General features: G+C 35.3%; 1 protein-coding gene across 21 annotated transcripts in view; it reads right to left on the bottom strand.

Moving 5' to 3' along the window:
- The window catches only part of ZBTB20 (zinc finger and BTB domain containing 20), a 785,951-nt gene that overhangs the window by 226,914 nt on the left and 535,042 nt on the right, over positions 1 to 23,995 (bottom strand). For 17 of the 21 annotated variants that reach the window (XM_032360146.1, XM_032360066.1, XM_032360076.1 and 14 more), the window contains one exon: positions 11,459 to 11,558. The exons of the other annotated variants lie outside the window; for them this stretch is intronic. The gene's annotated coding sequence lies outside the window, so the exon portion shown is untranslated. The remainder of the gene's footprint in view (positions 1 to 11,458; positions 11,559 to 23,995) is intronic. 21 annotated transcript variants of the gene reach the window in all.

The following is a 23,995-nucleotide window of genomic DNA, read 5'->3' as shown; positions in this document are numbered from 1 at the left end:
TTTGGACTAATGCAAAAGACCATTAGTCTAACTAATACAAAATAACAAATAATTTATTGCAGCTACTTAAGTTTTCCTGATTGAGTTTGTCTTTCCTATTCTTCTCTTCTGCTTTCCATGGGGTAGGACAAAGGAATGGGGGTAGCAAAGCCACATAAGTATTCAGTAGGGTAAGTCCTGGGGAATGATGCCATAGGGCTGGAGGTGATATGCAACTGAGACTGGGATGGGGTCATGATGGCAGGTTTACTTAGAGTTTGGTCTGGGACCAGCTACACCAGAATCACTTGAGGAGGGTGTTAAAAAGACATATACCAAGGTTACACCCCAGAGCAAATCAACTGAATTAGTATGTCAAGGTGGAACTCAAAGATCTACCTTTTAAATGAGCTTCCCAAGTAATTCCTCGGCTCTAAAGCCTGAAACACACTGGCATATGCACTTAAGCTCTCTGATTCTACATCCAGTGTGAGCCCTGCTGGTACACCTACCCTCTGTCCCAGTTGCCAAGTTTCATATGCAAGTACAACCAGCTGTCCTGGGAGGAATTAATTCTAGTAATAATAGCCCAAGGGCTTAGCCAGGCATGATGCTCTCTGATATGCAAGATCTCATCTACTCTCCAGCGCAAGGACTATGAAGTAAGCATTATTGCTCTTCCCCTCTTTTAGATGAAGAAACTGAAATTCAGAGATTGAGAAGCTTATTGTGGGTTTCATACTAGACACTGCAAGAGCTCTTAAGAACTACACTACTTTAATTCTTAGCCTTGTGCCTTGCAAAAATTATACATTTTTTAAAGATTTGCTCATTTATTTGAGAGAGAGAGAGAGAGAGAGAGAGAGAAATTTTTAAGAAGACTCCCTACCAAGCTTGAAGCCTGATGTGGGACTCTATCCTAGGACCCTGAGATCAAGAGTCGGCCCCTTAACTGATCACTTAACCAGGAGCCACAAAGAATATGTTCTTGAAAAACATTTCCTATTGTAAAGGAACTTGTCTAGATGCTAGTTAGACTGGTTACGTAATAATACTTAGGGTGCGAACATTTGAAACCAAGTTAACGTTTCCTTCATTTATCTTTACAGATACTAAAGTCATCTAAAGTAAGCTGTTAATCTTTCATTAGTTCATTCAACAACATACACTTTGCCAGAACCTGAGGTAACAAAGATAAGTAGGACATAACTTCTACCTTCACTGGAATTACCGATGTGAAAATGAGATGAGCTTGCGTATAAATAGTTCTGGATTAATTTGTAGTCAGTGGAGGCCTGAGTGGAGAGAAAGTGGTTCATTTTCCCAGCAGAAGGGAAAGAGGGTGCAGTCTGGAAATGTTTAGTTACTTCAGTACTTTGCCATTGGCTGGTGTAAAGAGTTTAGATTTTAAAAAAGGTTATATTTTTAATTAAACAGTTTTGTTAGAAAAGGAGTGGACAAAGTTACTTGTGTATTTTGAGCCAATAAAACTTTATCTGGTTCATTCTTTCTGGCACCTAACTGGCTTCTTTTTTGGCTAAGTTTTGTGTACAGAGCCAAGTAAGTTGTTACGTTTATTCATTCTTACACATAGCCAAGATTCTATTCTTGAGAGGGGTGTCTGATAAATTTTATCAGTAGCAGTTTATTCTACCACAAAAAGTGACTTTATGCTGACATAATGGCTGTGTCCTTTACTCCATTTTCACGTGTCTCAATTACTCAAAATACTATTATTACTGGATTATGAGGTTTTTACAGGATGAGAAATTTCGAATTTAGAAGTTAAAAACAATTGAAAACATAAAGAGTGATCTAGACTTCTTTTATGATAATCTCATATACACGTGCATGTGCTTTGAGTACATTAATGTCAGAACCTACTGACAGACTAAAGAAGATGAGTTCTAGAATGTCATGATAACTCGAGGCAAATGTACAAGGTTCCAAAAAAACCAACCAAACAGGCAAAAAACCAGAGATTCTGAGAAGCACTGGGCAATAGAAACAATGTGGTCTGATTCAGAAAATACATGCCATATCATATTCTTTATGATATGATTCCAAAAATCTGTATAACAGACATTTCAAAAGCTTAATAAATTAGAAAAGCAAAACATTTTAATTCCATTAAGGGGAGATAAATAATAAACATGTATTCACCTCTTAAATTGAACTAGCATGAAATTTGGAATTAATATTATTTAAATTATTTACTTTTAATATTATTTAAATTATTTACTTTTAATATTATTTAAATTATTTGCTAAAATTTTTATGTTTCTAATTATTATAGTATTTTTAGAACATTTCAAAAGTTTAAGAAAAAGAAGAAATAAAATATCACTTAATTCCATCCTACAGATGTTCACATTTTAATATATTTCCTTTGATTGTAATCATATACTTTCAGTTTTTAAATTTAGGATAATGTTAGGGGTACAAGTTTCTTTTGGATGAGATACTTTCTGTTACATTATTTCATGAACAGAATGATATGTAATGATATGTAATAATGTGCAATGGTATATATGCAATGATATCTATGGATGTCCCATAATTTGTTTAATAATTTTTCCAATGAAATATTTAGGATTTTTTAAATCTTTTTCCACTTTTGTAAATGACATTGTAATGAACATCTTTATACATCAATCTCAGTCTAGAGTTTCTATTCCCGATAGATTTCTAGAAGTAAAATTATTGAGTCAAAAAGATACATTTTTAAAGAAAGTTTCTTGACAATATAATGCCATTTTATTTTGTGGAATTTCATGTCAATACATATCCCCACCATCACTATATGAGTGCCAGTTTAACTGCACATGTGCTAGCATTGAGAAGTATTATTGTCATAAATAATGTCTTAAAATGCTAGTGAGTTATACTTCTTAATATGTTTGTTCGACATTTGTATTTCCTCTTTTGTGATTTTTCTTTTCATAATATTTTTATATTTTTTAACAAATATTTATCTCAATATCTTCATATTTTTTGCTTTCACTCCATCTCTGTGTTATCACTACATTCTGGACTCTCCTTATCTCATCCTGAACCATGGCATCATTCTGCCTATCTTTATTCCAAATTTCTTCCATTCTGATTCATTCTATACACTGCTGCCCAACAGTACTTTTGAAAATATCATGCTTTTATCCAGATCAATAACCTACCAAAGTCACAGTTATTTATCTATCAACTAAATTCAACTGCCTTATTCAGGAGAAAATTAATCCCATTCTTGGATATTTCCTTATGAATTCTGTTGAATAACCTAGGTTGTTGATGTATGGGGCCTATATGCAGTTAAGTTTTTATATGTGGGTATTTATATATATTAGAGAGAGATACAGACAGATACAATGCTGAATACTAGACATGAAAATTGAAGGGGCTTTTCAGAGCATCAAGTCCAACTCTTTATATTTATAAATAAACTGACTCAAAGTGTTCAATAAATTACTCAAGAGAATAGAGCTAGTTAAGTGACAGAACTGGGATCAGAAACCAAGTCTCCTGATTCCCAGTTCAGTGACTTTTAAATAGAGAATAATAAAAATCATTTTTACAATTTAAAGAATAGAAACAGCTAGGAAGGCAGTTTAAATTTCAATCTGTTCTTACATAGAAAAGATTGTTAAAATCATGCCACATAGGAAACTTGAGTGTTCTTATAAACACAAATATGCACTTCTTATAAATTGATCAAATATGCCATTAAAATTTCCATAAAATTTGCACATCAGCAATGACCCAGTTTATACTAGTTTGCTTTTTTTCTTGTTAATCTACATTGTTTTATTTAATCTACTATGCTACAATAGAAGCATCATATTTTTTTTAGCATGTTACAGATCATCATTAAGTTTCTTGTTAATATCTAGTGGTATTCAAAGGAAATCCAATTTTCTTACCATCTTCTGTAATGAATTTCCTTTGACTATAATTGGGGATTTTAAGAACTATCCTTAAAAAATAAAGCAATAAGAACTACTTCAAAATTCTCCTATTTAAAGAGTAAACAACATGAAGTATTCTGGAAGAACACAGGCTATTAGCAATTGAATATGATGCAATTATTGATATTTAATCACTATTTCATTTCAAGAATCACACAGCATTTGGCAAATGAAAACTTAAGGGTAGTTGCTGATGTGGGAGAGGGAGTTGCCAGATATATTTATTATTTATAAGGGCAAAGATGAAAGTAGCTATGAATGGGACTAACTTGGATAGAAGCACATTGATTACAAAGGGTTGATTCTTTGTGAACCAAACAAAGGCATATGCTTGCCTAACAAAAGAACTGGAAGAAAGAGTATATATTAAATCGTACAGTGGCCCAACCAGTTTATAAAATTGAAAGTTTAAATGAATAGGTGGGTCATCTAGCAGGAGAGGGAGACTTTAATGACATTTCAACTATATTTTCTTTCTCTGTATGCATTTGTGTATACAGAAAACAGGTACATTCTTTTCATACCCAGCACATATTTACTAAGTACCTACTTTGTGTTAGAAGCTCTCTACTACCCAAATAAGTGGTTTAACTTTTTGTGATTATCCTCTCTTATAGCTGTATTATAAAACTAACAATAATCTATAACTGACCTAATGTATTATAACAAAAAAGGGAAACTGAACAGGAGGAGAAATGAAGAAATGGCAACCTAAATTTCTCATTTCATACAGCATACAATTTAATTAATGATGATATTAAAGAAAACAGGACTGGATTTTTAAAAATAATAGTAATCATTATTTGAAGAATAAACTATACCTTATGACTTCTAAATTTACTAGATTAATAACAAGTAGAACCATCATATACCAAAGAGGAAGAAAAGAGAGAGGGGGAGAGAAAAAAAGAGGGGGATAGAGACATGACCAAGGATATATAAAAACACAGATAATATACAATGAAATTTCTGAGGTAGGACCAGATATATTTTTACAAGAATAAATAATAGTTAATTTCTTAAAAATAAAACAGAAATGCCATTGCAGAGTTTTTTTTTTTTTTTAAATACAATATCTAAACATAGAGTAGTATTTTAAGAGCACTAGTTTTGGTAGTAGAGAAACTTGAGTTCAAATCTTACTTCTGCCATTTACTAGTTATAACTTCTTTCCTATGGAGGAGTTTATTTAGCTTATTTGCTTCAATTTCCTAGTTTATACAGTGGGAATAAAAATAACTGATTATAGAGAGGACAGAATAAGATAATATCTATGAAGTTCAGTGTCCAGTCCAACTAAACATTCAATCGTAAGTGTTACTTATAGTATTTGTTTTAAAATGATATACCTAAATAAAAGAGAGGTGAAATACAAAAGAGCGTCACTTAAGATAAACTGTTAACTAAAAAAACTGATACAGTATAACATGAGAAAACTGAAGCAGAGTGAAATTTAAAAAAGAAAGTGACAATCTTTACAAAGAAACTAAGGATAGCAAAGGGGGCTGAAGCTATAAGCCTGCTCAATCTGGACCCAGAAACACAGAGAGGTGGCTGGAAGTAATGAAGCCAAAAGGCTCCATATGAAATGGTGGACCTGAGCCTGGCTCACTACTTCAGCAAGAGGCTGCAATAAATTTGGCCAACTGCTGCCTGGGGCAATAGCTTATAGACCTGTAGGCACCGAGAGATGGAAGGATAAAGACACAGATTCATGATCAAGTACCCTTAAAGAGAAAATCTAAAGCTACCACTACAAAATTTGGATTGGGACTAGGAACCCAGGAATCCCAATAGAGGTAACAGCAAAGCCACTAGTCAAGGATGTATGCACAAAGGAAAAAAAAAGAGGAAGAAAAAAACCCAAGAGACAAGTTAAAAAAAAAAAAAAAAAGCCTTATGACCCACATTAACCTGCAAAACAAAATTCTAAAACATAGCAAGAAATCTAATGATAAGAAGAGTGACTAATAAAATTAATAATTAGAACATTCACTACAGGTGAATTTGATTTTATAAAATTGTCTGACAATGACCTCAACATGAATCTGTTTGTAATGCTCAGAGACAAAAAGATCATACCCATAAAAGAATAAGAAATTATTAAATAACAATAGAGAGTAGTAAGATAAGAATAGGTGAATGAAGAGCCCATCAGAAATCTTTTTTTTTTTTTTAATTTATTTGACAGACAGATCACAAGTAGGCAGAGAGGCAGGCAGAGACAGAGGGGGAAGCAGGCTCCCCGCTGAGCAGAGAGCCTGATGCGGGGTTCGATCCCTGGACCCTGGGATCATGACCTGAGCCAAAGGCAGAGGCTTTAACCACTGAGCCACCCAGGTGCCCCGCCCCATCAGAAATCTTAAAAATGAAAAATATGTTCAATGAGATTAAAAATGCAATAGGATAATTTAAGATTGGGCAATTTCAAGGAGAGTATTAGTGACTTGGAAGGTAATACTAAGGAATGCACTCAAAAAAATCACAGAAAGTAAAATATGTCTTTAGAAAATAAAAGAGCAATTGAAATATGTAAATTGACTAGGAAACACCAATATATGTCTTATAAAACTCCCTGAGGAAAATGGAGGTAATAATAAAGAAAGAAACAATAAAGGAAAAGATAGTAACGGAATTTTCTAGCATTAGAGTCCTGAGGTTAGAAAGTATACCCTGAGTTCATGACTGATAATTCAAGATAAATCCATATCTAGACACATTTGAGAGAAACTATAAGACATCAAGGATATAGAAAAACTTTTAAAAGTCACCAGGGAGAAAAAGCAGACTACTACAAAGAGATGAAAACTAGATTGATAGCAGATTCCTCTTAAGTAATGATAGTTGAAGAACAATTGTGTAAGATTAATTGATTAAAATCCTCAAGTGCTGAGCAAAAATACCCAGATAAATTGCTATTTAAGATAAATGATAAAATAAAAACATTTTTAGATATATAAAAAGAGTATACTCCCCAGGGTTCTCCCAAAAGAATTACTAAAAGATGTAATTCAACAAGAAGAAAAGTGAACCCAGAAAGGAAGTCATATCATCCAAGAATAATGGTGGACATAGCAATAGCTGAAATATATGAGTAAATATAATTAGGCATTAACTATAAAAATCAATGATAACCACTTTTGTCTATGTTTAAAACAAATATGTAAAACTAAAACTCCATTCAATAATTAGAACAGATTGACAATTAGTAGATAAAACATGCTAGGCACCTTTTTTACATTAAGGAGAATGCCAGAAATACTAGAAGGTGGATTCTTTTTTATTAGAAAAATATATAGTTAGGTATACATATAAAACTTTAATATGAGCACTAGAGAAATAGATAAGTCACCTACAAATTTCAAGTCAGCAGGAAAATCCATGTCCAGGTCACAAAAAATTTTTAATTGAACTCATATAAAACACATCCTCTCATTATAATGCAATTAAACTCTGGATCAATAATAAAAATAGAGTAAGTTTAAGTTTAGAAAGTAAAAACATACACTTTAACCCAAGGGTTAAAAATAAATCAAACAGACATTGCAAAATATTTAAAATTGAACAAAACTACATACTAAAACCAGCTATGCAGCTAATGAAAAACTTGGAAGAAAACTTAGAGAGTAAAATTCATCTTTGAAAATAAGAAAAAGCATTGAAATTAAATGAGTAATAATTTAACACAAGAATCTAGAGAAAGAAAAATGGTGTAAACCATTAAGAAAGTAGACTGAAGAAAATAATCTTGATAAAAGCACAAAGTAATGATACTTAATACAAAGACACAATACAGTAGATAAAATAAAAGACAGGTTTTATTATTTTTTTTTAAATAAACATATCATGTATTTTTATCCCCAGGGGTACAGGTCTGTGAATCGCCAGGTTTACACACTTCACAGCACTCACCATAGCACATACCCTCCCCAATGTCCATAACCCCACCCCCTCCCCCCAGCAGCCCTCAGTTTGTTTTGTGAGATTAAGAGTCACTTATGGTTTGTCTCCCTTCCAATCCCATCTTGTTTCATTCATTCTTCTCCTACCCCCTTAACCCCCCATGTTGCATCTCTACTTCCTCATATCAGGGAGATCATATGATAGTTGTCTTTCTCCGATTGACTTATTTCACTAAGCATGATACCCTCTAGTTCCAAAAAGACAGGTTTTAAAAAAAAAAGTGAAACAGAAAAATGTCTAACAATGAGTAAGGAAAAAGGCTCAGATATTTAATATTAGGAATAAGAGGGGGCATATTAAAAATAAAATTAAAAATCATGAGAGCATTATGAACAATTTTATGCAAATAAGTTTGAAACTGTAGATTAACTGTTAATTGTGTATCTTAAAAAAACTTATTAAAATTGACTTAAGATGAAATAGAACACTTGAATAACCAATAACCATGGAAGAAATTGAATTGATAATCATAAGTCCACCCTACTCTACCTTCCCACTATGGACAGAAAATACCAGGTCCAGATGATTTTTCAGGCAAGTTTTACAACACTTTCAGAGTAGGCAATCCCTACTAATATGACTACTATTTCAGAAACAGAGGGGAAAAAAAAGAAAGAAATGAAAGTTGCTCAACTTATTTTATGTGGCTAATATCACCATGACATCAAAACTCTACAGTAACAGTTTAAGAAAGGAAAATTAAAGACTAATCTCCTTGTACAAACATATTACATAAAATACCAGCAAATTAAACTCAACAGTAGGTTAAAAAACACATCAGGACCAAGTAAAGTTTTTTTCCAGAAATGTAAGAAATGTTTAATATCTGGAAATATATTAATATCCTATAAAATATTACCATATTAATGGGTAATTTTATCATATTATTGATGTAGAAAATGCACTGGATAAAATTTGTCTAGTATTCCTGATTAAAAATGCACTGCAAACTATAAATAGATGCTGGAAACTTTCTCAACTCAATAATTTCAATTTATTCTCTAAATTACCATTAAAGTAAGAAACAGAACAGATATTCACAATATCATTGCTTTAATTCAGTACTCTATAGAGCCCTCAGTCATGCAATATGACAGGAAAAAGAAATTGAACACTTAAGAATCAGAATTTAAGAGAAAAGCTGTCATTACTTACAGATATACATGCCTGTGTAAAAAAATCTAAGAGAATTTTCAGTTTAGTTATTAGAACTAATAAAAAAGTTCAGCAAAGTTGCAAAATATACACCAATAATGACTAATAAACAATGAACCAGAAAACACTCTATATATCAAAGAACAAAAATCTAAGTAATATGAGAAGAAATCTAACAAAATAGGTTCTAGCAAGACCTTTATGGTAAAACTTATAAAACATTACTAAAGAATATGAAGGAAGATCTGATTTAGTAGAGGAATATAGTCTGTTAATGGGTAGAAAGACATAATTTTATAAAAATGTCAATTCTCCCCCAGATTATTCTCTGAAGTTGATATAATTGCAAATAAAATTCAGCAAGACTTTTGTAAAACTTGACCAACTAATCCTAAATTTATCCTGAATAGCAAAAGGCAAGGGAGCCAAGAGAATTTTAAAGAACAACGTAGAGAGATTTGTCTTACCAGATAGCAAGAATACTATAAAGTTAAGATAATTAAGACACTGTGGTGTTAGCACGAGAATAGAGAAATAGTTTATTGGTTGAACTAAAGATCCTGAAAAAAAAATTAATGTAGGCAAGAGATGGCATTGTAAATTAGTCAGTAAGAATGGCTAACTTGTTAAATGGTGCTGGGATTAACAGGGTTATCCATGGAAAAAGAATAAAATAGGGTACATGTAAGATATCACATACAAAAATAAATGCCAAGAAGTTCAGAGATTTAAATGTAAAAGGCCAAACTTCTAAATTGTTAGAAGAAAATAAAGGAGTGAAGAAAATAAAAGAAGGTTGTCATATGGAAGCGTTCATTGATTGATTCCGTATGTCATATGGAAGGATTTCTAAATGACAAAAAAGCACTATATACATCATATATATAAAATATATTATTTTTAAAATGTAGGTTTCATACACAGCATGGGGCTTGAACCCCGAGATCGAGACTTGCATTCTCTACTGAGTCAGTCAGATGCCCCAGCACAAACTATAAAAATTAAAATATCAAAAACTTAAGTGCTTTAAAATTGGAAACTTTTCCAAAATAAGCTACATAGATTAGGAAAATATATTTGTAAATAGACATAGATTAGAAAAATATATTTGTAAGCCCTATTGCCCAAAGAACGAGAATCCAGAATACTACAACCAAAATCAAAACCAAAACCTAAACTGCTCCAAATAACAACAGCAAAGCAAATAACCTAACAGAATGATGGGTAAAGATACAAACAGGAAACACACAAAAGAAATCCAATGGTTTATAAGTCAAAAAAATTTTTTTAAAAATGAGATATTATTTAATACCTATCAAATTGACAAAAAATTTAAGTCTAGCCATCCAAATGTTATGAAGTATGTGGAGAAGTTCTCACAGATGGCTAATGAGAATATAAATTGCTACTACCACTTTGGAGAGAAATTTTACATTCCTAGTGAAATTGAAAATGCACATTTCTTATAGTTAGGCAATTCCTCCTACATGTAAACACATGTATAAAAATGTTAACTGCAGTATTAGTTGTGATTGGGAAATACAAAAAATAGCATCGAACAATGAGAGACTCAACAAATTTCTACAGTAGAATACACTTTATAGAAGCCATACAATGGCTTATGGCTTATGTAAAACTAGTTCATAATGACAGAGGTCAGAATACTTTTGCTTTTTTTTAAAAAAAAATTTTGTTAAAGGTTTGGAGAATATCACACTCAAGAAGGCACAAGGGACTCTTCCTAGGTATGGTGAATGTTGTGTATCTTGGATTGGGTGTTGTCACATGGATATATACTTACATAAAAGCTCATTGAGCTATATACTTAATTTGTGTATATCATTTTCTGTAACTTAGAATAACAATAGATAAAAAACAGGTTTAGAAATAAGTGTGCCAAATATCTGTTTAATTTGGGTGTGGATTCTTGTGCGTTCACATTATTCTTTATATTTTTATGGGCCTGAAGTATTTTAGTTTAAAACAATTGATAAGACAAACTACTGCTTTTCCTAACTAAAATTAATCAAGGTGAAAGAAAGCTCTAGTGTCACCTTCTTTTCACTGTCCTTGACAATAGATCCCAGGACTTCAGGAATCAGCAAACACTTCACAGCCAAACATACTTACAAAGTGTTTTGTCAAAGCAAAAGCAAAACTTTCCATTCAGCTCCTGACTACATGTAGAATCTAGGCTTTCTGAAGTGAGTGACCAGCAGCATATGTTGTTGATATGATGCTACCAATGCACAGAGATCATCTAGTCAGGTTTTCAAAAGATGAAGCGGGGGGTGCCTTGCCAAGGACTTTTTTGATATGAATCAACAGGTGGTTTGGCATCAACACTGCTATTTGCTCGTGCGTTTCACCTCTGGTTTCAGAAAAGAAAAAAGAGACGATACCTTTTCAATGCTGTATTTCAAGTCGACCATATGGAAGGCAAGGTTTTATTCCAGCCAATTCTCTTTCTCTCAAAGCGTGGAGGAAAAGTGCCAGCCACTGCTACTCTCGCCACCAGCCACGGTACAGATGTTTGGAAAATGCAAAAACGGAGAAATGAAACAAAAAGAAAACCCTCAAAAATAAAGTTTTGCATAAATGAAAAATAGAGTATATAATTATCATGGCTGCAAAAAGGTAAATGCATTTTTTATTTTCCCCTTGTGCTAAACTAAGAGCCAAGACGAACAAAAACATTGATGTTTTAACTTAATCAGTGTTTTGTTGAAACTGACAAGGACCAACTAGAAAATGGCTAAAGGTGGGAATAAAAACCAGATTTCTTTTAATCTGATAAAAGATTTTTTATCTCCAAGAATGTTAGAATATGACCTTCTTAAATGAATACTTACTAAAGGAACAGACCCATTTAAAAATATATGTTTTCAGGTGCCAAAATGGGAATGGGGAAAGTGTTTCTTTCAAATTTTATAAGAGAAAAATCTTAATTGAAATTGTAATGGTTCCTTATGAGACTCAGATAAAATACGGCTTAGAAATAAATGTCTTCAAACTATTCAAACACATATATCCCTAAACTGGCTTAGCCAGGAAGCAACCCCCATTATTCCAAAAACAAATGCCCTATTAGACTTAAGTACATCAATGTAAGTTATTCAAATGAGACTGTTTCTTTGAAAGAAATTTTGAGGCCCAGCTCTGCCACAAACCTGTTTATCTTTGTTTGTTATTAAACATCTTTGGGTCTCTGTATCCACATATTAAGCCTGAGTGTGATACAAAGTCATCGACTATCATCGAGCTCCTTTCCAGCCCTAAAACCCTACGAATCTAATGAAATTACTCTAGCATTAGAATTTTTTTCTCTTTTCCTTCATTTATTAAAATAAATAGACAATCATGTAAGTAAATACATACTAAAAACACATACACACACACTAATCAGCTATCCCTCAGACTAGTAAGAGAGAACATTTTTTTATTATTGGTGCCATTATCTATTCCCTAATGCGTATTTAAAAAGAGAGTTCCCATAAAAAAAAAAAAAGACTTTTATTTTTTTCTGAATTAAAAATAGCATATTATTTCTTTGCCATTTAAGTTCTATTAAAAATATAAAACACAAAATCATTACAGAAATCCTATCAAGAACTTTAAAAAGAAAGAAAAAGTCACTAGAACTCCATTTAAATTTCAAATAGTTCATTTACATGTGTTCTTACAGAAAATATAAGTGCCCTGCCTCAAACTACCTCCACCTCCTTTTCCAGGGGTAATATCCTTAACTGTGGAAAACACAGGACCCTCTCTCATACCCTTCCCACCTGTCTTCTGAGGTAACAAAGCGGAGGTATAGATTGCAGGGTGAGATATTTGGGATGGGAGTAGAGCATTTCATCTGGGAGACAGTACTGTGGTCAGTTTGCCAAATCGAAAAGCAAGGTAAGTCCCGTCACTACTTTGGCAAGAAATATGGGTTCTCACGGCTAAACTATGATAACGATTTTTACACAAAACTTTTTAAAAATGAAAGCACCTGAGGCAACAGCAGAAAATAAGTCTGAGAATGCAAGGTTTTCTCGTCGATATTTAAGCCAGACAAGACAATATCAATAAACCTTTAACCGAGGGTCTAAAAAAAATACGGGGCACCTGACACCTTGATGAGTAAGAGACGCTCAACTTTATGAAAGGCCAGAGTCCTAGGGTGAAGGCTCCATTGTTCCCAGTGCTGATATGCCCATGGCACCAGTGGAGGCAGAATAATCTGGCCCAACAGGCCAGGCTCCTGTTACAGGCTCCAGCTTAGCTCTGCATGCAGATAAGCCTGGCACCCACCACACTGCACACTCCAGGAACACCAAGGGTGGGTCCCCAAGGGAGGAGGGCTACTCAAACAGCAAGGCAAGAATTGGAAGTTGCACAGCGTATGAGCACTCCCTGCTGGCAGCTGAGGTTGGAGATGGAGTGGTAGTGTCTTAGGGCTGTCGAAGGTTTGTGTGAGGAGGCCAATGGACCTACCTGACTTTTCAGGGACAAGAGCATGGCTCTGACAAGGTGTAGAGGGATCCAGATGCTATCCTGAATGAGGAGGAGGTTAGGAAAGAGGCTGCTGATGGGAGGAACTCCAAGAACTGGCAAAAATGAGGTTTGAAGCTGGTATACACTTTTCATTAACTTTCCCAGCTATTAACATTTTATAAAGTATATACGGGTCCCCCCATGTGTGTGGAGAATGAAGGAGGTGCAGCAGAAAATGAATTTCTGTGCAGCTCCCTTTATTCCAGCAAGAGAATCCTTGGGACAGTGGCATGTATTTGCAATGTTTATGTTTTACTGGGAAATCTTATCCATAGCCCAAATGGAATTGCCTGGTGCGTCCCCTATTCCAAGGTGCCCACGTTCCAAACAGGTGGTCCCTGTTTATCTGGACAGCCTAGGGCAGCAATACTGGTATCTCCCTAGTGCTCTGTTCTGTTAGGGTTCTTCTGTAGGAGAAGATGAAGGTCAAGATGGCAGCCTGCTAAAAGCAGCAGTATTTCAGTTGCAGGAATAACTTGCTTGTCATCAACTTGTTAATGCAATAGTCAAACATTTCTTTGACATGTACAGTATCAGCTAACTTCAGCAGATAAAGGGTCTAGAACAGGAAGATGCTGCAGATGCTTTAGCTCCGAGGAAGGCTTAGCAGAGCCAAAACGTCAGCAGGGCCTGTTTGTTCCATCCTTTCCATCGGGCTCTGTGAAAGAAATGTTAGATTACTGCAATGACAAGTTTGTGACAAGCAAGTCATTTGTGCAACTGGTGCGCTCCTGTTTTTATCTGTTTACCATTCAGACTTGTGAATGCCATTTCAAGCACTTACAGGATTTCTGGCTCCCATTAAGGGGAAATGGTTCCTCCATGTTTAGAATTTTCTGCCTCAAAGAGAATTACTAAGCAATTATTTATTCCTGTGGTCACAGTGTCACACAAAAGCACTCTTGAGTTGTTTAGTTGGACTCTGAATCATGAAATGGAGTCCTGCAGACTGGATAGCTTGGAGCATCAGAAATTTCTCGTCTAGTTTATTGGAATGACTACAAAGCAAGCCTGTGAGAGTCAATAAAATTGCGGCCAGCTTGAAATACCTTGCTCTTTTGCTCCGGGATCATATATCAAGGCCATATGCTTCAAGGCACATAAATTCACTTGTAATGAGTGGATCCTGAGAAGCCAAGGCCTGACTATGTCACACACACTGACATGTGATCTAACATATGATAGTTTTGGTGACAAGGACTGCTTTAATTGTTGAGAAGGGAACTTAACACAGCTTTCTCCTTGTATTCTGTGGGTTATCACAGGGCCAATCCAAATCCAGAAAACATTTTAAGCATGTGGTTAAAAAAAAAAGTAATATAATATAAAATTTACTGGGGATCATCTTCTCTAGGCTGACTTTTTCTCAGTAAATGGAGACCCCAGGGTCTCCATTTTAGGTCAAGATTTCAAGACTGATTCATTTGATTCGTCATCAGAGATCATGGAGTGACTTTTGGTGAGTCATTTTAACCTCTTAGGAAGAGGGATAAAATAATAATACCTTGTTCACTCAACATGAATTGGGCTCAGGGTCAATATTATCAGAGATGAAGAGTACCTTCAGAGTTCAAGAACAAGAATAGTATTTCCTAAAAGCCATGTATTTTTATGATTTAAAATATTTGCACACTGTTAGTACTGAATTTATGAATAATTACAGGTAGACTTTTCAAAGAACACAGAAGCATGAAGTTTTGAAGCAGAGAGAATACCACAGTATCTGGGGAGGTAGGTCAAAGCTGAAATAGTGTGGAATGTCAAGGACCAGACGGGAAGTTAATGACGTAGAATGAGGCAGAGCTTGGTATATCTGACCAGACAATGTTATGGAAATAGATAACAGTCCTCACTAAATAAAAATTTTATTGTCAATAATTATTTGCCAGACACTACCTGTGTTACACAATTTACATGTTTAATATAGCCTTCACATGAACTCAATGGTATATGCATTATCATTTTTTTTAACATGTGGAAATTAAGACTTGGAGAAATTTAAATACGTTACCATAAATCTGTTAAGTAGCCGAGATTTGAAACTAGCTTTCCTCACTCTTAAGCCCTTACACTCTTAACCACTGGAGAACTAAAGTCATTTCCACTGCCTTCAAAAGACTTTTCTTTCTCTGGTATACTGGAAAACATTTTAATCTGTAAATGCAGATATTCAAGATTTCATATAAAAGGACCAGTGAGAATATTCTGGCTCCAGCTGTATTGCCACCTTTCTTAGGCCCCTGGGAAAGCTGAGCCTCGTGAAGATATCATTCCTTTTGCCCCAGCCTGACCTATTCCTACTTGGATACCCTGGGGAAGAGGTGAAAGTGATTCCGACCTAGTCACGCATCTTTGCTGTGAATGCAGGGTGTCTGGCCGCATCTCCTGTGTCCATGCCAAACCCTTTCTCTGTCTTCAGGTGTACAGTCTTTTGTTCCCCCTACTCTTTGCTCCCATGTTACCTCCAGGGAGCCTCCTTTTGTTACTTTCTGCTATTCTTTTTAGGTGGAGAAGGGCTGGACATCTTTCTTACCATGACAAGGATTGCTGAGACAGTATAAACTTCAAACTTTGCACAGAATGTATCCTTTGTTCAGTCTTCTGCTTTGTTTCTTTTTAATGATAGCTTTGCCATAGGTCCCATTCCTACGCAACTCGGAACTACGTAAATCAAACTGTTGAGAGACTTCTTGGCAACTCCATCTTCAAGTGAGTATGTGTCCAAGATGTAGGGACCTCTGAAGGAGGTGTGTCTTCTGAATATTATGTGTCTAAATGCTGCTTTGCTTGAAAGAGTGGCAAAGAATAAGCTCAGTGAGATCTGTATTGACATTTCCTGGTCTCTTTTTAGTGTGTGTTCAGAGTGGGTCATAAGAGCCTTCAGCTCACACAAACTGTTCTGTTTGTTTTTTTAATGATATTTCTACCTTTTTGTTGTTGTTATTGTTGTTTTAGCTTCTAGGCATTTTCCCCAGCATAGGATTCTTCCTTAAAAGCTACTCAAAAAGACCCTTTGCATAATGTAAAATAATAGGCTCAGCAATTAAATAACCAGTGGCCCGAGTTTTTACCTAGTGCCTGAGCTTGCTCATGGTGGCCATTCAGCCTTTGCAGCACACAAACAGGGGCATAGGGCTCTCAGCCTCACAGGCAATCCCACACTGCTTTAGAACCCTTCTGTACAAAATAAGGTTCCTTATGTTGACCTTAAGTTGTCTTTCTAAAACTCCCTCCATGGCTTCTAGTCTTTTCTCACACCACTTTTCAATCCTCAGAGCTTCATGGGATCCATAATTTAATGGCTTACTTAAAGACGCCCCTTGTACATATCATATACCAGTAAATGGGTTTAGATTGCCCTGCTTTGTCCTTTTCTCCTCACCCCACAAGAGTTAAATTCCCACTCTATCCCTCCAAAAATGCCGAAAGAAATGAAAGCCAGGCAGTCTACTAAGTTTTTCATTTCCATTTGGATGTAGACAACATGTGTGGCAAAGAATTCTTAATCTCTGATTTTCTGTCCTAATCTGTGGAAGATCTTGCCAGACAACCTCAGGCAGATTTGACAGTTATAGCTATTTATAGGGTAACCATATAATTTATTGTCCAACCAGGACATATTTTGTGAAAGGTCCCTGTGAATAATTATATCAAGACCATAGTCACAAGCCAGAATTGTCCCAGGCAAATCTACACAGTACCTTGCACATGCCTTTACTCCAATATATACCTCTTTGTATCAGTTACCTGTTTACATGTTTGTTTCTCTCACTAGTTTGTGAGTACTCTTTCCTGATGGAAACTTAGTTACCTGTGTCCCTCCAGTACCTAGATGAGTGCTAGGCAAGTAGAAAGAGTATGGCAGATCCCCCCCCCCTTTTTTTCTAACTGAGGATGTCTTTTCCCTAATTGCAAGGGCCTCTACATTTTTTCACAGCAAACACCACCAACACTTACTGGCTTCATGTTTGGGGGGGATGAATCAAAAACATTTCACTTAGTACAGTAGGAAGGGAATGGTGTAAGTTCAATGGTAATGGATTTGACTTTGAGAACTGACAGCAACAAGCAGAGGGTGAAGTGCGATAACTTTTCCACTAAAATTTTATAACTTTTTATAGAACACTGAACAATATGCTCTAATCTCTTTGTTCACAAGCAAATTTTTTTCAGCAGCTGTACCTACAGTTCCAAGTTTGTAGTAAAGCAGGTGTTATAGGAAATGATCAGAACGTAGTGTGATGGCTACATATGTGACCACATGTAACAAAGGCTAACATCCTGTGATTCCTGAGAATTGTCCACTAAAACCTTGGTGGCATTGCTATTGCTTTCACATATGCCAAGCATATTTAGAAATCTGTAGCTTCCAGCAGTTTTTGCCTGTGAGTAACGGTGACTTTAAAAAAGAGAGAGAAGTTGGGGCACCTGAGTGGATCAATAGGTTAAGCTTCTGACTCTTGAGTTTGGCTCAGGTCATGATATCAGGGTTGTGAGATCAAATCACACCCAGTGTGGAACCTGCATTAGACTATCTCCCTCTAAAAGACAGAGAGAGAGAGAGAAGAAACTCCTGAAAAATGTGAACTACCTTGAGAAATCATTCCTTCTCTTCTCCCTGACACATGTAAACCCTTCCAGGAAGATGTGAATCTATCTGGTTTAAACAAAAGAGCTTCACAGGAGACAGTCTCACAACTTCCCTTTCAGTATGCAGATGCCTCATTATCAAGAACCTACCTGATTAACAAACCTATAGATTTTTCTATCACAAGATAAGCATATTTTATTACTATAGTCCTCAGTGAAGAAAAAAGAGAAGGTCTCATTTCCTATTTCCCTTAACTTGCTTAAAAACTGGCATTAGCCCAGTATCTCAACCTTCCTTTTTCTAAGATGAGTAAAAAAGTCTCAGTGTCTTTGACTTTTCCTTAAAGAACTTTTTCTCAAAATGTTAAATTTAAATTTTATTGGGAGGGTGTTTTATAACTCTTTCTCTCTAAGATGCTCATTCAAATTTTAGTGAATTCAGAACAAGCATGATTAAGTGTCTGACCTATGCTCAGAGGAAATAGTAGAAATGTCTATATTCTGCATGCTTCTTACACATTTCACTATTACCACTATTTTTAAATTTCTGTTTTGCCTTTCACACTCTTGATTAACTTTCTATGTTCTACTTCTAGATGCTATTTTGCCCACAGAGCTAGTCATTCTTTATTTTCAGTCCATCATTGACATTTACCAAACCATCATGGGTAATGGAAAATACAAGACTTACAAGAAGGTTCAGAAGAACACAGTAATATGCCTTCCCTTGCAGACTCTTTAGTTTGTGGAGAGAGAAAAATGTTCCACAAAAATTAAGCAACATCGATATGTATGTTCAGGTGTGTGGTATTAGTTCAGCAGCTATTAACATAGGCAAGCTAGTACAGTTATTATGAAATTCTCTCTCTATATATATTTATATGTGGTGATGGAGAAGTGGAATGAACTGCCACTTGGGAGGTTTGCTTTCCCTCCTGTGAAGAATGCTAACATTAATCATGATTTACTGACATTATATTTATTTACTGTTTTACTGAGTGTTTATTTCAAATGATTGCCCTTTCTCTGAAGTCTCAAATTATTGCTATTTGGCCACTGTGCATAAAAGCACCGTATTTTGAAAGCATGTGTTCCCTGTCCTCAACATCTAAAATAGTGATTTACAACCATTCAGAATCTCTGGTGTCGTGTTGTTAATGTGATTTTGCAACACTTTTCCCTGCTTACTCCTTCTTAAAATATAATTTTAAATTAACATAGTTTTTTTGACATATCAAAATGCTGCTAATGATAATATAGACCACACTGAATTTGTTCTTTTGGAAAACGTGTCTAGATAATCAAGGTAATCAAAGACCAGAATCCAGGCAATGGCATACCATTTCTACATTTCTCCATATTGACCGGTCCCCTGATAAACATTTCCTTAAGATTCTGAAGTGCTTAGTACCAAATAAATAGATTAGAAATTTGATCAATTGATTGTCATTTGAGACAAAATTCAAAGCTCTGCTAGTTAAGTGGAGTGAGACCATAACTCTACTTTTACCTTAGTTCACCAGAACTCTCATCGGGCCAAGAAAGAAAACATATTAAAATGGCATTGTGTTGGTTATTACCTAATGTCTTAGCCTTGTCAGATGATTGGCAAATCAGTTTACCAGGGTTTGCCTGGGATATTTCCTTGCATGGAAGTTAGATTCCATGTTAGTAACTTGCAGATAGAAATATTAAAATTGTTGTTTTCAGGTACAGTTTCCCAAATAGTGAGTTTCATTTTGGCAGAGAAGACAATGATGGTAGATGTGAAAGTATCATCACCTGTAAGATGAATTAGAGCCTAACAGCAACCTTCCTGGGTCATTGGCCACAGAGTACCACTTCTGGCCAGGAGTCTGATTTTCTATATTGATCTTGCTTTTAAATTACATTAAATAAAAATATGACAATTTTTTAAATAAGCAGCTTATTTATTAAATTTCTAGAGAATCCTCCTCTAAAATATTTTGTCCTACCTATCCTTTTGCCCAACCTATCCTCAATTTCTTTTAAAGATTTAATTAATTTATTTATTTGACAGAGAGATCACAAGTAGGCAGAGAGGCAGGCAGAGAGAGAGGAGGAAGCAGGATCCCCACTGAGCAGAGAGCCTGATGCAGGGCTCTATCCCAGGACCCTGGGATCATGCCCTGAGCCGAAGGCAGAGGCTTTAACCCACTGAGCCACCCAGGTGACCCTTATTCTCAATTTTTGATGAGCCTATTGCTTTTATATAATTTTATTCTATAAAAGACTATGGTGTAAGGGTGTCTGAGTGGCTCAGTCATTAGGCATCTGCCTTGGGCTCAGGTCATGATCTCAGGGTCCTGGGATCAAGCCCTGCATCCGGCTCCCTGCTCAGTGGGAGGTCTGCTTCTCCCTCTCCTACTCCCCCTGCTTCTTTTTCCTCTCTCGCTGTCTCTCTCTGTCAAAAAAATAAATAAAATCTTTTAAAAAAAGTCTATGGTGTATATTTTCTAATGGGATAATCTATTCTTATACCTGTTACAATTAACTTAATCTATTAGTCTAAGCCCTAATCTAGTCTATTCCCAGCATACAATTCTATGAGAGTAACGTACAAAATCAAACATTCATTACTTCTGGACACATAAATGGTCACTGGATCCATGACTGCTAGTTAAGCAGGTAGCTTTTAAGTCACTATTACATGAGTAGAAACTGAAAAGTATATACTTGGTAATTATTGGGGAAAAGAGGGCTTTGATTATAGAGAAGCATATGGAAGCATAAGCTCATTTTTTTTTTTTCAAAAAGAACAAAGGCAATAGCCCCCATTCTGTTGTATGCACATCCAAAATTCAGTATTCACTTTTCTTTATGCTAGATCTGGAGTTGAGTCCTAAAAAGCACTGGTTTAGTAATAATAACACTTCTTACTTGGGGTCTTTTTAAGTTGAAAGTTGGCAAATAGACTTTTAGGAAGGTCAAGGTAGTAATAATTATATAAATCATTCAGTCATTCATAAACTAAGAATAAGAATAATAATTTGCTGGCTAAAAAATAGAGGGAGACAGATTTCTGAGTAAAAATGTCCCAGAGATGGGGTCATAACAAAACCAGAGCTAGATAGGCCATTGACCTCTTGTGCCATTTGTGGTTGGGATCGTGAGTCTCTCTTTGAGTGACAGCTCAACATACCTCATCTCCAACATACCTCATCCTCATGACAATAGTATATTTCACCTTATGTTAAGATAGACCTTGTAAACAACCCCTTCAAGTGTTCTGTTGCTTATCAGCCATCCAGTCAGGCAGCTACTTCTTTTCTGCCAGGGGTAGCTAACGCTGAAGAGTCAATTTATGTGTCTTCCCTGTTGAGGTGGGATCAGAGGTATTTCCTCAGTACCTCCATCCTATGGTCCTCAGTTCTGTCACTTCATTCTGTGATCAGTAGACGAAATATATATTAGCGAAGAAAGAGCTGAAGAAGTTGCTAGGATTTCTAAGAAAGAAGAACCCGTAACTTTCCTGCTTTAGTTAAGAGAACGTTTTAGTATTAACAGAAAGAGATGGTTAAATTGCAGCCCATCAAATTTCAACTACAGTTCCAAAGTGTGTCTAAAGGGATCCAAAAGAAAACAAAATTCCTTCTGTCCTTAGCTATAAATTCTGCAGGATGATTCTATGTTCTCATCTTATTCTGGTTTCCTCCTCTGCTCCAGAAAGGATTAGTGTTTAACATTAAACAAACAGTATATAATAAACAACAGTTATAATATATATTCATAAAATTCTGAATCCACAGCAAGAGGAGGTTAAGTTCTTAGCCCAGCAGATAAGTCTTACTGATAGTAATAGATATGTTTCTAATTTGTTCATGGAAGGTGCTGAAAATGTGCTCTACTAAATCTTGAGGTTTTGGCAGTTTAAAAATCTTATGATTATTGCCATATATTGGATATTCCCCCTTTTCTATGGGATCACAAAAACAATCTAAGTACAGATGAAGGCAGGAGAGCATGTTTATTTCTTTATTAGGACCCATACATGTTACTATATATGTTTTTGTAAATGAATTATGAAAGAAAATACTAAATTCCTTGATGCAGGCCATATTACAAATCCATGTATACCTATGCTTTCCTTTTTCCTGTTCTCTCAATCCTTGTGCCTATTTTTTCCTTTTTGAATTCAAGACCTGTTCTTATACTGTCAGATGACTTTTGGTGGTTGGAGTCCTTGTGACATTTCTTTGCCTATCCATGCGTCTAGTTTAATATGACACCCCCAAAAGGACTTCATCCTATCAAAGATGATGACTGATTGGACTTAAACAATGATTTACATATTATGACATAAAATCTGGAGGCAGCATTTATAGCCAATGAAACAAACTTTTAGCCTTACATATGATTCATATTATGAAGCAAATAAATATGTGTTATCTCCTTTTCTGAAATATAACTAAGGGCCCTAGAAGTCCTGAGTTTGTGTTCATTTGTACCAGAACTGAATTGATACTGTTCATTAGGTACTTTTTTTTTTTTTTCAGTCCTAAAAAGAAAATTTGCCATGGTATATAGAGGATCCTATATGAAAGCAAGTACTCATATGTTAGGGACCTGAACTGAAAATCCAGAATGGGAAAGATCAATGAATGAAACAAAGCTTGGGTGAACTCATTCATCTTAGGAATTATTACTGGTGCAATGAGTCCAAGGAAGCAGCAGTTAATAATTCCATCCAGAACCATTAATAGTTTCAGAATAGTCCCTGGGATATAGGAAACCTGGATTATTTAATCTGAGCATGACCTGAAGCTTGCAAATCCTTCTGTACTTATCCTAGGTTGGATGCAGATCTTCAAGGTAAGACTGGTTGCTGGTAAACCCTCACCTTCCATGTTTCTTTAAAGTCCAGATTTCTGATATATTCCCACATAGGATATGGTAATGATTATACATGGGTTGAGAGCACACAATACTTTAGCAAACTAAAATGTTGCTCTGCTATTGGTCTCTCTTACAAACTTCAAAAGGCCATAATGCTATTATCTAGGGCAGTACATAGGAAAGTTGACATCATAACACTTCAATGATTTAATTTATAAATGGGCCATTCTACTGATGAGTAGAAACGATAACTGAGAAATGTTTGAAAATGTAAACTGTTTTTGTTTCAGAGGATAATCTTCTCTCTCCAACCTAATAATATTTTTTCCTTATGTAGCTAAATCTCTACCACATGAGGTGCATACATGAACTATTGAGACGTCACCTATGAAGTCTCAACATATATATTTCTACCCTAAAATAGCAAGAACAATTTTGGTCCAAATATGACCCAAGAAAGAAATACCTAGGATATAATCAAGACTGTGTTGCCTATGCATATAGCTATATCCTATAAAAGCCACCAAACCAAGATCATACAATGATGCCATTTATTTCAGTTTCATAAAAGTCTGTTTTAGAGATTCCTATTTTTGTACATGGAGATGAAAATGACATCATATAAAAGAAGCACACAAACACAAAGGTGCGGCAGGTAAATGCAAGATGTCCATATACTGTCAACAAAGTGTTGCCAGTTGTGAAAGAAGTCGACATGCTAATATCCATTCATTCAGACTCGTTACTGAGACATGAAGAGAGTGATGGCTGGCAGGCAGTGCATATAAGTGCGGTTACCGAGGCCCCCAAATATTGACAGAGTGCCAGGTTCCAAGAAACTATTGATGTACACAGCCAGCCATAGCTCCAGACACCTCTCAGACAGAGTCTTTAAATGTCACAGATAAATGAATTTTCATGAAACTGGGAGAGAGAAAGGAAGAGCAAGA

The sequence above is a fragment of the Mustela erminea genome, chromosome 1 (assembly GCF_009829155.1).
Source record: "Mustela erminea isolate mMusErm1 chromosome 1, mMusErm1.Pri, whole genome shotgun sequence".
NCBI classification, from domain to species: domain Eukaryota; kingdom Metazoa; phylum Chordata; class Mammalia; order Carnivora; family Mustelidae; genus Mustela; species Mustela erminea.
This window is presented reverse-complemented; position numbering and strand designations above follow the sequence as displayed.